This window comes from Myotis yumanensis, unplaced genomic scaffold, assembly GCF_028538775.1.
Source record: "Myotis yumanensis isolate MYYU_CA2020_CCGP unplaced genomic scaffold, mMyoYum1.0.hap1 SCAF_1, whole genome shotgun sequence".
NCBI lineage: Eukaryota > Metazoa > Chordata > Mammalia > Chiroptera > Vespertilionidae > Myotis > Myotis yumanensis.
In genome coordinates, this window is record NW_027223752.1 from 203,400,372 (window position 1) to 203,421,835 (window position 21,464).

Genomic DNA, 21,464 nt, shown 5'->3' on the forward strand with positions numbered 1-21,464 from the left:
ACCCTCTTAGGTGAGGTAGAATTCAAGCTGGAACTTTAAAGAGGTGGAGGCAATATTGGCAGAGGTTAATCGTGAGCAGGGCCAGGGAAGCAGTCAAACTCCAAAGCAGAATTAATGGCAGAAGCATAGGGCATATTATAGGTTGAAATGTGTTTGTGGAACAGTTCGTTACATTAGAGAAGTTTGAGAACATGTTTGGAATGGACTTTAGGAGCCACAGAAATGATTTTGGGGTTTATTGCATGAATAAAAGAAGGCCCTGTTACCTTCTTAGGTAGTGTGTGGCATGACTAAATGTTTGTTTTAGAAATTAACTCTTGTGAGATGTGGGGAGGGAAGATGAGAGGATACTGGGCAGAGACTAATATCAAGCATAGCAGTTAGGAACCAGTCACTTATTTAGGCCAGAGATAGAGGAGGGACTGCTAGAAGCACTGGCAATATTAATAAAAGGAGAATGTATTTGGAAAAAAGAATAAACAAAACATAATGGCTTGTTGATGCGTGAGACAGATTAGTGAATGAGAAGCAGGAATCAAAGATGGCACTAAGTCATCTTGTTTTTCTGACATCTGGTCCTAGAGATCTATATATTCATTTTATCATAGATGCCTCCTCTGGGGAAATTTTCATGTCTTCACTTCCTTTACAACTTAATTCTTTCATATTCTGGGTAATGTCTACACCTTACAGATGCTTCTGTTGTTCTAATCACATTGTCTTGTATTTTTTTAGATCTCTCTTAGGAGAGATACAGATAAAAATAAATTAAAAGAATCAAATTATTGAAGTATCAAAGTAAAAATTTCAAGCTAATATCAAATAAGAAATTACTATGGAGACTGTAATATTAGAAATTAAATAAAAATATGATGTATATATGACATTTAGTTTCTAACTCTATAAGGCATGGGAACTGTAAATAATAATAATAATTTGTTAATTATTATTAGTAATAATAATTTGTTAATTATTATTAGTAATAATAATTTGTTTTTCATAAGGCATGTTGTAGCTATGAAAAAAAAGTTGTTTTCAATGGTATTAGTTAAATGTGCAGTGAGTGACTAAACTGTCATGAAACTATTTCATTTTCTTCCTGCTTCAGATATATTAATGTCTTTACTATTTAAGTCTATAATCTCTTCTATTTAATAACTAGTAGCCCGGTGCACAAAATTTGTGCACATTAAAAGGGAATTAATTAGTGGAAATATTTTAATATTGCTATTTGCCCTTTCTCTATAATAGAAGTGTGAGAGATGAAAGGAAATTAGTAAAATGTATATAAAAATAATATATAAATTTAGTAATAAATAAACAGTAACAAAAGGATATAACAACAACAGAGGCATGATATAAAAATGACAAAAACATGATATGAAAACAATAAAAACATGATATAAAAACAACAAAAACATGATATAAAAACAACAGAGATGCAAACAATGACTGATAAAGTGATTAAACTTATTCTAATATCTCCCTGTACACCACATTAAGAGTTAAAACACTTTCAGAGTGCTTGACTAATTTCCCTTGTGATGAAGTATTTAGAACTTTAACTGTAATGTCACATGCTCTTCAAACTCGAGAGAAAGCAACATATAACTGACCATGTGTGAAAACCGGTTCAGGTAGGAATATTCCTACTCTGTCTAGAGTTTGTCCTTGTGATTTCTTAATAATCATCGAAAATGCTGGCATCACAGGAAACTGTCGTGGAATTAATTTAAATGGGAGGCCAGTGTCAGATGGGGACAAATCAATTCTTGGAATCAGAACAACCTCTCCCTCTGCAGATCCTGTTAATATTTCAGCTTCGATAATGTTAGGTCATAATCTTTTGATAATAAATATGGTACCATTACAAAGACCCCATTTACTATTAAGATTTCTCAAGAGCATGATGATTGCACCACTTTCAATTTTAATTTATGACACAGCATTCCCGAAGGAGTAATGCTATTAAGAAATTCGATGGAAAAATTTTCCTTTTCAGCATCATCTGTGGAATCAATTGAATCATCACTTAAATATGTGTGAAATTCTCCATTGGGTATATCCAAAATTTCTTCATTTACTTTTTGAACGTGTTCATTTTTTTGGACAAAGAATTGCACGTTTAGATATATTTTTAATATTACCCATAGATATACTATTTCCAAAGGTAACTTCAATAATAGATCCATTACAAATCATTTCACAGGGGATTTCAATAATTCCTAAATGAAAACTGCTATCAAGTTTGCCATCTCCAAGTTTTACTAACCATTCACTATAAGCAGAATCCTCTGATCTCATATTTGTTTTAAGAGACAACTTTCTGAAACATCCCCAAACATTACAGTACTTTAAACTCGTTTGTACTATGGCTGATCCCATAGCATGCGGTACAATACTGAGACATTGTCAAAAATCCCCTCCAAGAAGGAGAACTTTCCCACTAAATACAGCATTCAGATTCATAATTTCTCCTAGTAATCTGTCTATGGCGTTTATAGCATGACTGGATGCCATGATGGATTCATCAATAATGAGAAGTTGGGCCTTTTTAATGGTTTTAGGAACTTCACTGTTTACATCGAGTCTAGAAATTGAAGTTTCATTTAATGGAATTGGTCATTTATATTGGGAATGAAAGGTTCTTCCACCAAGGAGTAAAGTTGCAGCAATTCCTGTAGACGCTGTGGGTAAAACAGTACCACCACAACCTCTAATATAATGTATTAAAACAGTGTTTTGGACAGGTTCAAGTCTTGGACTAATGAGAGGGCACAGTCCTCTCATTCCCACCTGCAAGTCCCAGCTTGGAGGGCAGGGCCCTCCCAGCACAATTATAGCCAACAGCTATAGTTGTAAGTTGAACCTATGGTCCAAACACGTGGCCCCACGTGCCTGAGTGATGTGGGCTTGATAGAGTTCAGGTGCATGTAATTGAGTAGGATTGAAACACAGGAGAATGTTGTAAACATCTTGGTCACGCTCTTAATTTGCCTCGTAGCATCTGCTATAAAATAAAGACACAGCTGTGGGCATGGTCACTGTCTCTCAGAGAAGCAGCGTCCCACCGAGACCCAACTTTCATTCTCTTGTTTGTCTTTACTAAGCCTTTCAGCTGCCCCCACTCAGGTTCACCCTTGGCCATGCTGGCGCAGCTCACTTTATAAAGATATGCTTCCATGCTCTGAGGGCGGGTTTCTGCCTCTAACCTCGCCCTTACCAGAAGCAGCTCAGGGAAACAGATCGGGGGAGGGTACAGCCGTTTCCAAGACAACCCCTGCAGGACTGACTTCCTTCCAGTTGGTCGTGCCTCAGGTCGTGATGTTACACCCAGGGTTTTTATATAAGTAGATGAGAGAAGTCTTAAAATATAATGTTTATGATTATAAAAGTAATCAAATTATAGAAAATATACTTTCTTATGTTTGCTTAGGGTAGAAAAATTTAATGATGAAAAATATATAACATTGCATTAATAAATCTTATTGATCTCTATATTTACTTTTCTTGTCTTCTTGTGTATATGTATATATGCCTCTTTATTGATCAATTATTGAGAAGAATTTGTTGATTGTCTGGGACTATATGTCAGTAAAATACTGTCTCTTTTTTAGAGATTATACATTATGTTACAAGATATATTGTGATTTAGAAATTTCTTAGTTTCAAAAATATTTACAGACAAAAGTGTCACAAATATCATAGGGGCTGTTTATAGTATGGCTCTTTGTTAGATTCTGTACTTTTTCTGGGTATCATTTATAACATGTACATATAAGAAATGAGAATCCATACTTAAAATAATTTGGGTAATGGAAATATTCCAAAGCTTTAGTTTGAGAATTAGTAGCATGTCAATTCAACATTTCTTAAAACATTTAAGGGTTCTGATGTTTAGATTTGAAAAATAAAAGAACTAAAAATGGATGTGTGCATTTTCCAAACTCTCCTGAAAAGTGTGAAAATTGCCATTGAAATTTATAGTCAAGGAGTGGTTCTCTGGAGAATCTAATTATGAGTTCATTTCTCTTTAACAAGCTGGGCAAGAAATAGCGCTTTTAGAAATATAATATTATTTTATTATTATTAGTGTTTTCATAGATTTAGAAAATGTAACAATATTTAACTTTCTGTAACAATTCTAAAAATCATGAGTATTTTTTATTTAAATTGTTGAATAACTTAACAAAAAGAATCTTTAGCCCTAACCGGTTTGGCTCAGTGGATAGAGTGTCGGCCTGTGGACCAAAGGGTCCCAGGTTCGATTCTGGTCAAGGGCATGTACCTTGGTTGTGGGCACATCCCCAGTAGGGAGTGTGCAGGAGGCAGCTGATTGATGTTTCTCTATCATCAATATTTCTAACTCTCTATCCCTCTCCCTTCCTCTCTGTAAAAATAAAAAAAAAAGAATCTTTACTTAATTCATGAACAAAAGTTTAATGTACAGAATTTTATCCCCACATCTTATCTTACTCTAGAGTTAACTTTAATCTATTTGAATTCTCCAAACGTGTTGAATGATATTTTTTTATATCATGCTTAATTATCTAATTGAATTTAATTGAATTTAAATTATTTTATTTTTATTACTTTTATACTTCTAATTTATTATTTCTATTTGACTAGTTTCAATTTTAACAGCAATAGCAAGTCCAATGTGAGAAATGTCAGGTATTAGAAAGGTTGAATTATAAAAATGGTGTGGGGAGAGAAAATTGTCTTTACCAAGAGATTTCTGAGTAGAACCTACCAGCTTGTGCCTTCATTAAATTGCAAATGAATTTTTTTTATATTTTATTGATTTTTTTACAGAGAGGAAGGGAGAGGGATAGAGTTAGAAACATCGATGGGAGAGAAACATTGATCAGCTGCCTCCTGCACACCCCCCACCGGGGATGTGCCCGCAACCAAGGTACATGCCCCCAACTGGAATCAAACCTGGGACCCTTCAGTCCGCAGGCCGACGCTCTATCCACTGAACCAAACCGGTTAGGGCTGCAAATGAATTTTTTGAGTATTAAGTATTAATAGATAGTGAGTTACTGGACTAGCAGAGCTATGTATGGGTAGAGGCAAGTGAAGTAAGCCATTTTTCACAAAGTCTCATTAATTTTCAATAATGTTTAGGCCACTGAACAAACATACACACATATATACACACACCGTGTGCTACATTCTCCTGTTTTATTGGAACAGGAGTACTAGATACACATTTTGAAATTGCCCAGAGCTCCTGTAGGAAATGGCCACCAGTTTGTGGGACCTCCCTGAGGCTTTTATTAACACACTTCTAGATCTCTATCACTGCACAGGGAGATGTTGCTGGGGGTCCAGCTGGCCAATTTATTGAAACCAGGACAAAACCCCAGTTTCTATTTAATTATCTGTGACATTGCTAGAAGCCTAAGAAATTGGGTCGTCTGGTAATTTTGCTGCATTGCTGAATCTGTTACAAGGTGAAAATGGTGAATTCAAGAATTTCATTGAGTTACAGGCCTGGAATGAAACTTTAAGGCCTATTTCATTCATCTCCCTGCCTTAATCCTAGGTCTGCAGTAAAGTAATCCCAAGGAGATAGACATCTTATTTTTATCTTTAAGGAATAGGAATCTGCAATCTTATTTGGAACCCAAGTCTTTCATTTCTCCATCATTTCAGCTAGAAAGTCGTTCAAGCTTCTTACAAGGTGTAGCCAAATTACTCCTTGTTATTTCTCATTGAAAATGGATAGAACTCTCATTCATGTAACATCCTGAAGACTTAATATCTATTACAAGAATAGAGGTGAATGTGTCTGTTAAGTTATTTTTATAGTCTTGCTATTTAAATTCCCATATTTGTGATGTGGAAAAATTTCAAATTTCATTGACTCTCACCTGAACACTATTTTAACAGAAGCCTTTTATTATTGAAATGGAGAGTTATGTGAATAATCTAGGTTGCATCACAGTGCTTGTCTTTTTCAAAAAATTATCTTTATTGTTGAAAGTATTACAGATGTCCCATTAACCCCTCTCCTGCCCACTCCAGTCTCTTCTCCAGGCCCTCACACCACCAATATTTGTGTGTCATAGTAAGAAAGTTATTTTATAACATTAGTCATTTTTCCTTTGGCTCAATTTGTACTTTTTTAACTATAAAACAGCTTTTATTTATTTATTTTAACATATTTTTATTGATTTTAGAGAGCAAGGGAGAGGGAGAGAGAGATAGAAACATCAATGATGAAGAGAATCAATGAGTGGCTGCCTCCTGCACACCCCCTACTGGGGATCAAGCCAGCAACCTGGCTGGGCATATGCCCTTGACTAGAATCAAATCCAGGATCCTTCAGTCCACAGGTTGAAGCTCTGTCCACTGAGCCAAACCAGCTAGGGCAAAATAGCTTTTAATTTTAACTTATCTTTCTAAATTGGCAGATACAATGACTTTTGCAAATTTTATTAATGGAACCAAATAATGATATTCACATTGAATAACTTATTGCTGGTCTAAGGCTTGTTTTATTTTACACTTAAGTAGAATTTACATTGTTTCCACAAACAGCAGATATCAATACTTAAAGGAATTATTAGTGATCTATTCGATGAGGCAATCATCTTGGTAGCAAAGTTTTATTGGAATTCTACATAACTCAAGATTTATATAAAGTCAACATAACTGAAAAATGGGCTCTCCCTCTAAAGTCTTAACTATCCAAAAGCTTGAAATGGTTAATTTAAAAGTAAACAGACAACAAACAGTACCCTTGCAGCAGATCCTGCTGATATACTTTTAAAAAGTCTAAATAAGCTTAATCTTTACAAATGTTATTTTAGCTCTTAGGTAATAAAATACCCTCTGGTAACTTTAGCCACAGTTAAGTTTTACTTCTGTATCAGAGGATTCAAAATCTGGCACCGTGGTGCATTGAATATTTTAAGCTGAAGGAGTTTGAGAAATGGCAGGTGCAGGAAGGACCCTCTAAACTGCCCTGTCTCCCCAAAATAGGGCTTAAGACCCTTGTCTGAGAGGTGCCCACTCCATTCTCAGAGGAAAGAAGCATCCTTTTTTTCTGAAGACTGAGGGGTCCCGAAAGGAATGCAAATAAATAGCTCTTGCTAAGTTGCCCCCAGTTGCTCACCATTAGCTCATATCCTTTTGCCCTATCACATTGTTTCCCATGCTTTTCCACTCTCCCCCTAACCTACCAGAAAGATGCTCAAGTTTAACAGCTTCTTGGGTCCTCATTTCTTTATGAATGTTCTCCTGTGACATATGAAATATATTTGTGAAACCAAAAAATGTGGGTGTTTTAAGTTCAAGTTCTTGTCTCGCTGAAATCAAAGACTGCAGTCGCAGACAAAAACAATGAATGGAACCAAAGTTTACTGGGAGAAGCCAGCCCTGGAAAAGGTGCAGCTGGGGCTCCAGGAGCAGGCCAGTGTCCGGAGCTTCCTTTCCATGTTACAGTCGGGAGCAGTTTAGTATCCAAGCTAATTAAAGTCTAACAGCCCATGTGTGGGGCTCACATGACCAGAAGCCACAGGGGTGCAGGGATGTGCTCCTCTGCTACAGGAATGGCAGGTATCCATTGTGCACTGCCCCAGGGGAGAAGGGGGGGCACATGAATTTTTGTATATATGCTCACCTCACTGCTTTGTGATTGGTTATCTGCTCGCTGTCTTAGTAATATCCAAAAATTTTAAAGTTCATGTCTACCACACACACTCTTCCCCGCCCCGTTGGGGTGTCTTAGTAACTCCGCCTAGTTGTGTTCTTTCTCCATGGACTGCCCCTATCTACTTAGTTTCTTTCTGTCTCATTTGTATGCTTTTCTCTTGGTAATCTGTCTTTTTTTAAGGAGCTCCAGTGGAGAATCTAAAAGGGTAGAAGGAAAATATTTTCCCCTCCATTATAGTTATTAGAATATCCATTCTCATGTAATAGTAAAAACTATAAATTTTTTAAAATATGTATTTTTTTTCCATTTCTTTATATTTCAACAAGAGAACTGCAGTTTTAGGCAGTGGTCAGCCTCTTCTATATTTCTTTCTTTTTTCCAAGTTTTATTATGGACATGTAACATGTATCAAAGTATACAATATTTTAGAGTCAGCACTCATAGGCACACACTTAGATTATACCACAACACTTTTGCTGTTCTTGCTTCATCAAATGTCCAACCCTTTACCCATACCTCTATCCACCCACCAATACATCTTATTTTTTGATAAATTTCAAACTAAATTACAGATAACATACCATTTCTACATCTTTTGGCATGTAGAGCTTAGAACTCAATATTTATATACAGTGCTTTTTCTAATGTCAAATTTACACATAATAAATCACAGAAATGTTAGTGCATACTGTATTTTTCCATGTATGAGATGCTATTGTTTTTCTAAAATTGTTAGACTGAAAATCAAGGGGCATCTTAAAAATGGAAGTCAGCCGAGGAGGGAGACACACGGGTTCTTAGCTGCTCATACTATGTCAAACAGGCTTCCTCCAATCACGAGCCATATTATTACTGACATCAGATGATGCCTTAATTGGAGGTGGAGGTGGAGGTGGAGAGTGCACAGATGCAACAGGGACTGGAACGTTCTGAGCCCATAAAGACGTCAAAAAATACAAATACTGGTAAGCGATTGTCTTAGTCTGCAAAATTCAAACTGAATGTAACCAGCTTTGCAAAAGAGCATGAAAACAGAGCTGCAGAGAGACAATTTGGACCTCCTCCCACTGAGTGTACGAGCAGACAGAGGAGAAAACAGGAAGAACAATTCCTTAAGATGCCAAGAAAGAAGAAGGCCTTAAGAGGAAAACCGGCAAATTGGGCAAACTGGGAGCAGAGGCTTAAGACTTGGATTATGGAGCAGCACCAGAGTGGCTTATGTGTGTCAACCAAGCTTATTCAATGTCAGGCAAGAATGTTTGCAAGCGAAATGAGCATTGTTGATTTTATAGGAAAGGCAAAATGGTGCTTCACTTTCATGAGGAGAGAAGGGTTGGCCATGAGAATACGAATAAAGTTAGCTCAGAAAATGCCACCAGTTTATGAGGATGATCTCACATAATATATAAACTGGTTCTGATAATTGCTTTGAATCTTCAGAATTTATTTTTCTTGATCTTTCTCATGCTTCATAATTTTTAATTAAAAGCCTGAGATGTTGTGTAGGACAGTAGATACTGAGGCAAATATTTTGTTTTGCTTGGAAAACTGAAATCATTTCATTCTGCTAGGCCTATTGGTGTGTGGACTTCTGCTAACACAGTCAGGAGTAGAGCTGGTTGTAGATCCCTTGTTGCTATGATTACTCTCATTGCACCACAGCTTTCAAATTGCTTTGGTGGTAACTTGGCCCTGGGGATGTGAGTGAATTAGCAGTTTTATTGTTTGTTTGCTTGATCAAATCAGCTATATTTTCTTTTTTTTCTTTATTGATTAAGGTATTCCATATGTGTCCTTATCCCCCCGTTGCTCCGCACCCATGTCCTCACCCCCCTTGTTGTCTGTGTCCATTGTTTTTTGTTTGTTTGTTTGTTTGTTTCCTCAATATCTGCTTCCACTGTGGGTTTCCCTTTTATGCTGTGGTACAGAGAGGATCTTTCCCTTGCTATTCTCCCAGCTGTATCCCATTATTCCATCTGCTCAGTGCTTGTTAGCCTGCGGTGGCAGGTGAGGGTGGGGTGTCCTTTGAGGTTCTGATTTATCTTCAGTCTCGGTAGGAATTGTGTCCCTGAGTCTCCATCTCCATAGTGGACTTCCAAGAGCTACTTGCCCTCTTACAGTGAAGTCCTGGGTCTCGTATGTATTCCTACGACTTCCCCTAGGGATAGTGCTGGCTTTGTTTTTGTCTTGTTTCTTGTTTTGTGTGTGTGTGTGGGCGGGGGCAGGGGGGTAGAGAGGAGGAGTTATTCTCCCCAGCTGCGATGTGTTGATGTGTTTCCTTCGTGTTCTAAAGGCCCAGGTAACAGTTTTTACTGCTTTCCCCTTGCAGACTAAGGTTTGTGATCTGAAGGGAAGTTGAGAGAGAGCCTTCTCTGCAAATTTCCCAGGCGGCTGGGTTCCCCTCTTCTCTCACAACAAAAAGCTTCTCCTGGATTTTCCTCAATCTTCTGGGAGCGGCTGGTAGAAACTGTGGAGGAAAAACCTGCAAAAGGTATGACCTCGCTTCCCTGTATTTGTCACTCCCAAGGATTTCACACATTCACATTTGCCTACACTTGACTTTTAGAGATTCTTTAAAACGTAGGAGCTGTACCTTCTTACGGTTTATATTGTGTTTTCCTGCATCTGTCTCAGGTAAGCAAATGCTGGCCCAGTTTTTTTGTGTGTTTTTTTTTTCCAAGTGATTGTGTTTCTACAGACTTCCGGTTGTTTACCCTGTGATTTCTGTTCTTTGGTGGGTTCAAGAGGACTTGCTAATTTGAATTATGTCCAGCTTTTGCCGTGTAAGGGTGAGAAGGATACCTATGCGTGGCTTTGCAATTCTGTACTCAACCTAAGTCTCCCAAATTTATTTTGATTAAAAATCTTTCTCAGCCTGCTGAATCTTTCTCATTTTGCTTTTAATCTGTTTGTGTCATCATATTGAAAGTAGATTTCTTGCAGGTAGCATATAGTTGAGTTTGCTCTTAAATCCTGAAAAGATTGTTTTTGTGTGTTTATTGTTTTTTTTAGTTTAACCATTTACATTTAACGTGATTATTAATATTGTTGGGTTCAAATCTATCATTGTGCTATTTGTTTTTCATTTGTACCATTATTCTTTACATTTTTCCTCATTCTGCTTTCTTTGGATTAATTGAATATTATTTATTATTCCATTTCACCTCATTGTTTGCTCTTTAGATAAATGCCTTTAGGGTTATGGCCTAATTTATAATGCTTTAAAGCAGTGGTTCTCAACCTGTGGGTCGCGACCCCTTTGGCGGTAGAACAACCCTTTCACAGGGGTCGCCTAAGACCATCCTGCATATCAGATATTTACATTACGATTCATAACAGTAGCAACATTACAGTTATGAAGTAGCAACGAAAATAATTTTATGGTTGGGTCACAACATGAGGAACTGTATTTAAAGGGCCGGAAGGTTGAGAACCACTGCTTTAAAGGTTATAGTATGCCCTTTTAAAATGATCACAGCCTACCTTTAGTTGATATGTGTTATGTCACATACAGCATAAGGACGTTATTACAACAGTGCACGTCCCTTTCTTCCCTTGCGGACTTTATGCTATTGTTGACACACGTTTTACTTTTCTCTATGTTATAAAACCCACAGTACATTGTCAGTTATATTTTGAAGGTATTTGACAAATAAAAACAGGAATTTATATTTACCCATAGTTACTTATTTTAGTGCTCTTTATTACTTTGTTTGCATCTAGGTTTCTATGTAGTATGATTACTTCCTGCTTCAGAGACTTTTTTTTAACATTCTTAGACTCTATGCTGTCTACTAATTAATTTGGCATATTTGGCATTTTGTATATCTTTAAGAACCCTCACTTTTTCCAGTATTTTAAATTTTAAAGATGTTTCTCCACTGTCATCCAGCTTCTTCTTTTTCCAACAAGAAATTTGCCATAATGTTTCTTCTTGCTTTTCTGTATGAATTTTATTTTCTCTAGATACTTTTGATATTTTCTCTCTCTCCTTTTTTAAAACCTTTGAGGGCAGCAATCACATCTGTCTTTCTCTTTACTGTTTTCTTAGTATTATCACATCGCCTGACACACAGTAAGTGCTTAATAAGTACTTATCTAATGGATGAAAGGTTTGCTTAACATAGTTGGTTGCACAGAATAAACTCATGAAAAATGGTATCCTAAATAAGAAATCACTCTATAAATGAATATTAAGTACTATTGTAAGTGGCAGAAAACATAACATATCTCTCTTACATAAAAGAAATTCAGATATAAGCTGGCATGGTATATTCATGATAAATAGGAACTCTAATTCCTTCTACTTTGTTGCCTCCCATTCTCAAAATATAGTTTCTACTTCTTCTCCAAGGTAGCTTCTTGAGTTTCAGCCATCACTTCTGCATTTCAATCTGTGAGAAGGGTGAAAAGGCTAAGAGAGATGGAGTACAAGGTGAATGATTTTTCTAGCGAAGTTTCCCCAAAACTATCACATGATACTTTTGCTTACATCTCATTGCCCAGCACTTTGTCATATGGCCACAGATCATTACAAGAGTGGCTGGAAATGTAGTCTTTCCCAGATGGTCATATGACTAATTGAAAATTGGAGATATTATTACTCTGGGATAAGAGAAGGGTAGAACAGATGGTGGAGGACAACTAGCTGTCTCTGCTACAGTCACCAATGCAGATATCCATTCTCTTAAGGTTGTGGAGGGGTGGGGCAAGGGAGCATGTAGGTTTACAAAACACTCCAAAGCTCCCACCTTAAAACAATAACCCTTTATTCTCCCTTATGCATCTATAGGCTGGACTTGGCTCTTCACTCTGGGCTGGTCTCAGATCTGCCCCATGTGACCTCTTCTCCTGGACGCAAGGGTCAACATCTACCAGGGGAAAATTCTTGCTAAAATAAAAGCAGGGTTTTTGTTTTCTTAATTTTGAAACAATTATATATTCAGGAGAATTACAAAGATTTTACAGATAAATCCTATTTAACTTTCATCTAGTGTCCCCCAGTACTTATATATAACCAAATCATAGTACAGTATCAAAACCAGAAATTGACATTGGTTCAATGTTTGTATAATTCTGTCATCACATGTAGATTCAGGTAACCACTACCACTATCAAGACACAGAACTTTTGTTTCATCCAAAAAAAAATCTCCCTCTAAACTGATACTCCTTGTTAGTCACACCCACCCCTCACCTCTGTCAACCACTAATCAGCTTTCCATCTGTGTATAATTTTTTTTCATTTTATGACTGTTTTATAAATGAAATCATATGGTATATGTGCTCTTAAGGTTGTCTTTTTTCACTCATCATAGTACCTTGAGATCCATCCAAGTGGTTTTTGTTTGCCAATAGTTCAGTCCTGTCTATTTCTCAGTGGTGTTCTATGGTATGGATGTACTAAAGTTGGTTTAACCATTTACCTACTGAAAGACATTTTGTTTGTTTTTTCCATTTTTGGGCTATTACATATAAAACTTCCATGAACAGTGGTGTAAAGAGTTTTATATAGACACAGTTTTCATTTCTCTGCAATATCTGGGAATGTTCAGGAGTGCAATTGCAAGGTTTTAATTTTAAGAACCTGCCAAACTATCTTCCCGAGTAGTGGTACCATGAGATATCCAGTTTATCTACATCCTTGTCAATAATTAATAGTGCCTGTATGTTTTATTTTATCTGTTCTAATAGATATATGGGAATTCTCCCTTTTTCATTGGTTTTAAGCAATTTGTTTTTGATGTGCCTAGGTGTAGCTGTCATATGTGAGAATTTTCTCTTTTTGTTGTTTGTAAGCAATTTGTGATACGTCTGGGTGTAGTTTTCATGATGATTTTTGTGCTTGAAGTTGCTGAACTTCTTATATCCAAACTGTCATATGGCCACAGATAATTACAAGAGAGACTGGAAATGTGTATATGTGTACATATATACATTCATAAAATTTTGGCATTATTCGTTTAAAAAATATGTTCTGTCACCCCTTTAATTTAGTGACTCCAACAAGTATATTTTTGGATCTGGAAGGTGTCCCTGAGTGCTTTGTTATTTCTTCCCCATGCATTTTTTCAGTGTTTCTGCTTTAAAAATAATTTTTGATCATTTTTGCTCCTAAGTTTTCAAGTACAGTAATATTCTACAATGTCTAATCTGCTGTTAATTCCATCTAATGTAGTTTCGATCTTAGATTTTTTTCCTCTAGACCTCATTATGGGTATTACTTTTTCTATAATTTTGATGTCTCTACTTATACTAAATTATTATATACTAGGGGCCCAGTGCACGAAGACTCATGCACAGGGATGGGGAGGTGGGTGGTGGTCGGGGGGGTCCCTCAGCCCAACCTGCACCCTCTCCAATCTGGGAGCCCTCTCCAATCCGGGAGTTTCTGTCTATCTTTGCAATCATATGAGCGAATTGCCTGAAACCCCCAACCCAGTTTGGTTTGTTGCTCACAGAATAATAAAGGCATTTTTTTTTCCTTACTTCATTGGTGGAGATTTCCTGGAAGTTTTAGGATATCTTCCCTTTAATTTTTCCTAGACACTCTGATTTTTACTTATGTCTCTCACCTTCGCTTTCCCTCCATCCCCCACCGCAACAGTAACTTGCTCCAGCTCACTTTGCTCTAGTGTCTAGGACAGTGGTTGGCAAACTGCGGCTTGTGAGCCACATGCGGCTCTTTGGCCCCTTGAGTGTGGCTCTTCCACAAAATACCACATGTGGGCGTGCACGTACAGTGCGATTGAAACTTTATGCCCATGCACAGAAGTCGGTATTTTGTGGAAGAGCCACACTCAAGGGGCCAAAGAGCAACATGTGGCTCACGAGCCGCAGTTTGCTGACCACTTGTCTAGAAGATCCGTCTGCCACCAGAAGTACGATTCCCAGCATTCCTGGTACTCCCTACACTCTGGGCTTCCGCTTCCCGGCCTGGGGCCTCCGTCACAACTACTATTCCCAGAATTCCTGGTGCTCCCCATGCTGGGAGTGACCGAGGGAGCCATGTCCCCAGAAGCTGCTGGCTCTCCAGCTTCTGCTGTCCGCCTGGTGTCTGTGTATGCAAATTAACCCACTATCTTTGTCGGGTTAATTTGCATATTCACTCCTGATTGGCTGGTGAATTTACATGTTTCTCTTTTATTATATAGGATTCTTGAACAAATTGAATATAGATATAATTACTATTTTAATTTTTCTACTGATTACATCATTTCTATATTTCAAGTTCAAGTTCCACTTTTTATAATAGCTTTGTTGAAATATAATTTAAATAGCACAAATTTATCCATTTAAAACATACACTTCAATGTTTTTAAGTACATTCACAGAACTATATAAGTGGTTTTTAGTATAGTCAAAGCATTAACAAAATCTAATTTTAAAACATTTTCATCATTCCAAAAAGAAACTTCAGGTATGTTAGCAGTTGTTTAACATTCCCATAATCCCCAGCCCTTAAAAACCACTAATCTATTTTCCTTCTCTTTAGATTTTCCTGTTCTTGAAATTTCATTTAACTAGATTCATAAAATATATGAAATTTTATTACTAGCCTCCTTCATTTAGAATAATGTTTTCAAGGCCCATCTATGTTGTAACATGTATCAATAATTCATTATTTTGGTTTTCAAATAACATTTCATTATAGGGTATACTACATTACATCTGCTTGGTGAGTAGAATGAGTTTTTCTTACTTTTTGGTTTTAAAACCAATGCTACTATGAACATTTGGTATATTTTCATGTGGACATATGTCTTTATTATTAGGTAGATATCTAGGAGCAGGATTTCTGGGTAATATGGTAACTATGTTTAACACGTGAGAAACTGCCAAACTCTTTTCTAAAGGGGCTGCACATTTTAAATTTATGTTTTGTGAAAAGGCTGTATATGCAAAGCAGCATATATAAATGTTGGAGGATTTGTAGAGGCCAAAGAGCAAGGCAGGCCAGTCCAGATTGTTGGTTTAAAGAGTTATTACTTAGCCATAAAAAAGAAAGAAATCTTACCATTTGCAACAACATGGATGAGACCTCAAGGGTATTATGCTAAATGAAATAAATCAGACTGAAAAAGACAAATTCCATATGATTTCACTTATATGTGAAATCTAAAAAACAAAATAAATGAATAAATAAAATAGAAACAAATTCATAGATACAGAGAACAAACTGATGGTTGCCAGATGGAGAGGGGTTGGGAGGCTCTGTGAAAAAGATGAAGGAGTTGAGATACAAATCATCAGTTACAAAATAGTCACAGTGATGTAAAGTACAGAATAGAGAATATAGTCAATCATCTGTATATATAAAAGCCTAAGTGGCTGAACAACCAAACAACCGGTCGCTATGACGTGCACTGACCACCAGGGTGAAGACTTTCAGTGCCGGAGCTTCCCCCTCATGGTCGGTGTGCTCCACAGCAGGAGTGCCGCTCAGCTGACCTATGGGTGCCAGAAGCAGGGCTCACAGCTGGACGCTGCAGCCTGGAGACTGCAGAGGTGCAGCAATGAGCCTACTGAGCAGCAGAGGTGCCAGGCACAGTGGGGCCGGGATGAGCAGGAGCGGCTGGTGGCATTGGACTGCTGGTTTCGACCCTATCCCCGCAAGCCACACCAAGGGACCCCACTGGTGCACGAATTTGTGCACCGGGCCTCTAGTATTGTAATAACTATGTATGTTGCCAGATAGGTACTAAACTTAAGGGAGGATCAGTTCATAAGTTATATAAATGCCTAACTACTATGTTGTACACCCAAAACTAATATAATATTGCATATCAACTGTAATTGAAAAAAAAATTAAAAAGAGTTTAATAGGGAACTTACATATAGAAATGCAGTCTTAGGTGGCAGCAAGACCAAATTGATCCTTTCACCTTCCAGCCTCTAGACAAAGTGCTTTTATCTCCTCAGCAGTGAAAGTAAGTAGAATATGAAAGGGGCCAGGCGCCTGGAGCTCTGGTGCCAGGGTAAATTTATAGATTGATAACATGAGGATACTTCAGCCTGGAGCAGTGGTTCTCAACCTGTGGGTCGTGACCCCTTTGGGGGTCGAACGACCCTTTCGCAGGGGTCACCTAAGACCATCGGAAAACACATATATAATTACATATTGTTTTTTGTGATTAATCACTATACTTTAATTATGTTCAATTTGTAACAATGAAATTGGGGGTCACCACAACATGAGGAACTGTATTAAAGGGTCGCGGCATTAGGAAGGTTGAGAACCACTGCTCTGAAGAGAGAGCTAATGAGAGTCCTGTGATCAACCCAGTCCTTTGGGTACATGCTGCAGAGCTCACCTGGGGGAAGAAGAGGGGTTAAGGGTTTGGTTCACCCAGACGTCTTTAAGATGGAGTCACTTATGTTCCACACAGTTTCCATCAGCAATGCTTGAGGGTTCTAATAATCAAAATTACAAGTTTGCATTTATTAATTGACCAACCGTAGGATTACCACTTTGACCAATATGTTCTTTTCACATATGTTTAATAAATTAACCACAATTTTCTTGGCTAATTACTGAAATCACATACATAGCATGAATTCATTGATAAGAGTGATGTTGAAATTACAGCTTCAGGAAACTCTATGTAAAATAGCTATCAGTGTTTTCAAGTGCTGTGGGTTGAATGGTGTTCCCTCAAATTCACATGTTGAAGGCCTAACCCCTGCCTGTCTCCTTAAAATGTGACCTTATTTAGAGATAAATAAATTGCAGAGGTAATTTATTTAAAATGATTTTATTAGGATGGGTCCTCATACAGTGACTAGAGTCCTTGTAAGAAGGGGAAATTTGGACACATAATAAGGTATAGAGGGAAGACAATATAAAGACACAAGGAACAACAGATCTCTATAAGCCAAGGAGAAGAGGCTAGAACAGATTATTTTTTCACAGCTCTTACAAAGAACAAACCCCGCTGACACCTTGATCTTAGACTTCTCCCCTCCAGAACTGGGAGATAATAAATCACTGTTGTTTAAACCCCCCAGTTTGTGGTGCGTTGTTATGGCAGCCCTAACAAACTTACACAAAGGAATATAAAATGAATTAATTCATGTCAGGAACCCAGCCCTCCTTTCGCCTTCACTTTGTCCTTTGCTATCACTCTATTAGACTTGCCTTTCATTTTGCTTTGTCTTGCAGTGAACTACAGAACAAACATTGACTTTCTTACAATGCCGACACCATGTTAAGCCCCTGTCTGCTCCTGGCAGGTATTTCCTTCCTTAGACAAGAACATTTTACCCAGTGACAGAACCTAACACAAAGCAGTAACCTGCCAGAAACTTTAATAATATCTATGGCAACAAGATTGGAATGCCATTTACTGCTAAAGTTCAAGTCAACAATTCTGTGGCAGGAGGACAGGATGCTAAAATCCCAAATAGCTCTTTTATCCAAAGTATAAAGAAGCTATGGTATTTTTTTTCTTTCTTTCTTGTGGTGACTTTTGTTCAATAAATTTTTGAAAGCATTTATACCAAAGGCTATGTGACTTCTTTCTTGAGTGAACTGCTTACTAGAAAAGGAAGACAAATATAATAAAATGGACAGAGCAAAAAAGGGAAAACAAATAATCAACTGAGAAACAAAAATTATTCTCATTCTCTTACATATTTCTATTTCTGCTTTCAGTTCATATGTCTGTTTTCTTTTAAATAATGAAAAAAATTGTTTTTGCCAAGCATGAGAGTTTTAATAAGTAAATATAGGGAGCAAATGACGTATTTTTTCTTAAACATTTAAATGTTTTATTTTACTCTCTTATTGTTTGCATGATTTCTGAGAAGTCCACTGTGATTCTTATCTTTATTCTTCTAAAAGTAAGGTATGTTGTTTTCTCTTTTCAAAATCTCCTCTTTGTTTTTGGTATTCAGCAATTTAAATATGATATGCCAAGATGTGGCTTTTTGGTGTTTATTCTGCTTGGAGTTCTCTGAGCTCCCAGGATCTTTGGTTTGTTTTCTGTCATTCATTTTGCAAATTTCTGGGCTTTCATAAATTCAAATATTTCTTCTCCTTTTCTTTCATTATGTTCTGCCATTAATCCAATTATGCATATATTAGATATTTTGAATCTGTCCTGTATTGAATGTCATTCTTTGTCTTTTCTTTCCCAGCTTTCTTTTTTTCTCTTTAAATCTCAGTTTGGTATGTATCTACCAGCCTATATTCAAACTCACTGATTCTTTACTTATCAGTTTACAGTCAAATGATAAGTCTATCAAAGACATTCTTCGTTTTTTTACTATTTTTTATTTCTAGCATTTCCTTTAAATTTCTCAGAATTCCCATTTTCTTCTTACATTGAACAACTGCTCTTGCATGCTATGTACCATTTAAGTTGTTAACATATTAATCAGAGTTATTTTAAATTCACTGTCTGATATACCAACATTCATGTCACATGAGTCTGGTTCTAATGCTTGCTTTGTCTCTTCAGACTGTGCTTTGCTTGTCCTTTAGCATGCCTTATAATGCTTTATTGAAACCTGGGCATAATGTGTTGGGTTATAGGAAGTGGAATAAATTGGCCTGTACTGTAAAGTCTTATGTTAATCTGGCTAGAATTTGACCTTGTTTAATGTTTGCTATAATTATATATACTAGATGCTTCAAATTCCCCAGTATATTTTTCATTTTCATTGGTCTTCCCTGTTGATTCTGGGTTTTCCTAAGTACTTTTTCTAAACAATTATGCTTCATAAAGGTATTTTAGCTGGAACTCACTGTTATTATTCTAGAGCTCTGTTGGTTTGGTAGTATATTGTAGAGGCGGGAAAGCTGTCTATAACCGCCTAATTAAATTTAATTCTTTCGGGGGACTGACATGTGACCTTTACATGACTTTCTTAGCTCCCCCGCTCCCTCCAGTTAAGAGATACAGAAAGTGAATTGCCCTTCACCCAGGTGAAATAGGGGATCCGATAAAGCCCTCACCTCTGGAGAAGAGGCGTTTTATATGAAGTGTGCTCTGGTCCTGCTTCATAAGCTTGCTGTTCCTCTCTCCCGTCAGAGCCCTAAGGTGATCTTTCTCAGCTCTTTACTGTGAAAACCTGGTACCGTTCCTCAAGGTAAAACCTATGGAATATTGGTTCCCCCACTGGGAGTGTGGCCCCAGGAGCTTCCCACTCAATGCTAGTGCTTCTCTGCCTCTGGCAATTTGTCAAAATCACCATCTAGGAGTTCCTACTGGTGTCTTCTGCTCCAGATAAACAGAGCTCAGCCATGATTCTCTGGATTGACCTGTGACCTCAGGTCTCTGATGTGTCCAAGAAAAGCCATTGGTTGAAATTTTGTTTAGCTTTTTCTTATAAGGATGGAGATGATGACTTCAAAGTTCTTTTCATTTCAGAGCTGAAAGCAAAAGTCTAATTTAAATTTTGAAAACAATGGAGTATTTTGTGGTTACTTGATGTGTCTTTGCTTAGATCATGACTATGTTATTGAAGTTCAGATTGGTGTACATTTAAACATAATGTGAGAAAGAATATTGTTTTTGGCACTGTAGACGAATCTTACTACAAGTTGAATATTCTGATATCATTTTTCATGGCTTTCTTCAAGCAGGTATTTGACAATAGAGGGTTGCGCAAAAGTAGGTTTACAGTTGTTGAGTCCATGAAACAAAGAGTTTATTCTTGTATTTTTAATTATTAATTCACAAATGTAAACCTACTTTTGCCCTACCTTGTATTAATGTAAAATATTTTGAATTTTTTGGAAATTGTGGTCTTTTATGTTGCAGAAATGAAGAATTTCCCTAAGGAGCAAATTCATAGAGTTCCTCCATAGTGTTGATCAATTTTGACCAATTTCATTTTTATTTTGGGACAATGAAATCCCCCTAATTATCAGTAAGTACTTTATTCATACATTTCAGAAAACATGAAGAAAGATGCTTTACGCCCTAACCAGTTTGGCTCAGTGGATAGAGCATCAGCCTGCGGACTCAAGGGTCCCAGGTTCTATTCGGGTCAAGGGCATGTACCTTGGTTGTGGGCACATCCCCAGTAGGGAGTGTGCAGGAGGCAGCTGATTGATGTTTCTCTCTCATTGATGTTTCTAACTCTTTATCCCTCTCCCTTCCTCTCTGTAAAAAATCAATAAAATATATTTTAAAAAAGAAAGATGCTTTATAACTAATTTCTAAAGAAAATATTATAAAACAAATAAATACAACTTCTTGTTCTTCAGTTACTGCTCTTCCTTTGCGTCTCCCTATTTGTATTTCTGTTCCAGACAACTTACCGGTATTATCTATAGATACGCTCTACCCATTAGGAACACCTATGATTATGATTACCATCCTGTTTTTTCAGTGCAGTACTGGTTCATTATTCATAATGTCCCCTTTTTCACTCTCAAGAGTTATTCTGACTTGGATGGTAAGTTATTTGAATAGTGCCTTATGATATATATGTTTACGGTTATAGTCAAATCTATTTTTTCTTTGCTTAATCTCATCACCCTTTCACCCAGCCCCTCAAACCCCCTTCGCTATGGCAGCTGTCAGTCTGTTTTCTGTATGTATAAGTCTAGGCAGAAGTTTTTTAAAGCCCTTTCTCGTGACTGGTCTGCTGCTTATGTGTGGATGTGGCAGGGGAATTGTTCCCTGTTGTTACTATAATAGCTTTCTGTACTTTTTGACTCTGTTGACCACAACCATTTGTCTCATGAATTGCGCTGTTCCTGCATTGATTTATCAGCTCTAGCACTTTCCTGGCTTAAATTTAATTATTTCTGTGTATGCAACTTGTTGCATTAGCTTTCATGTATT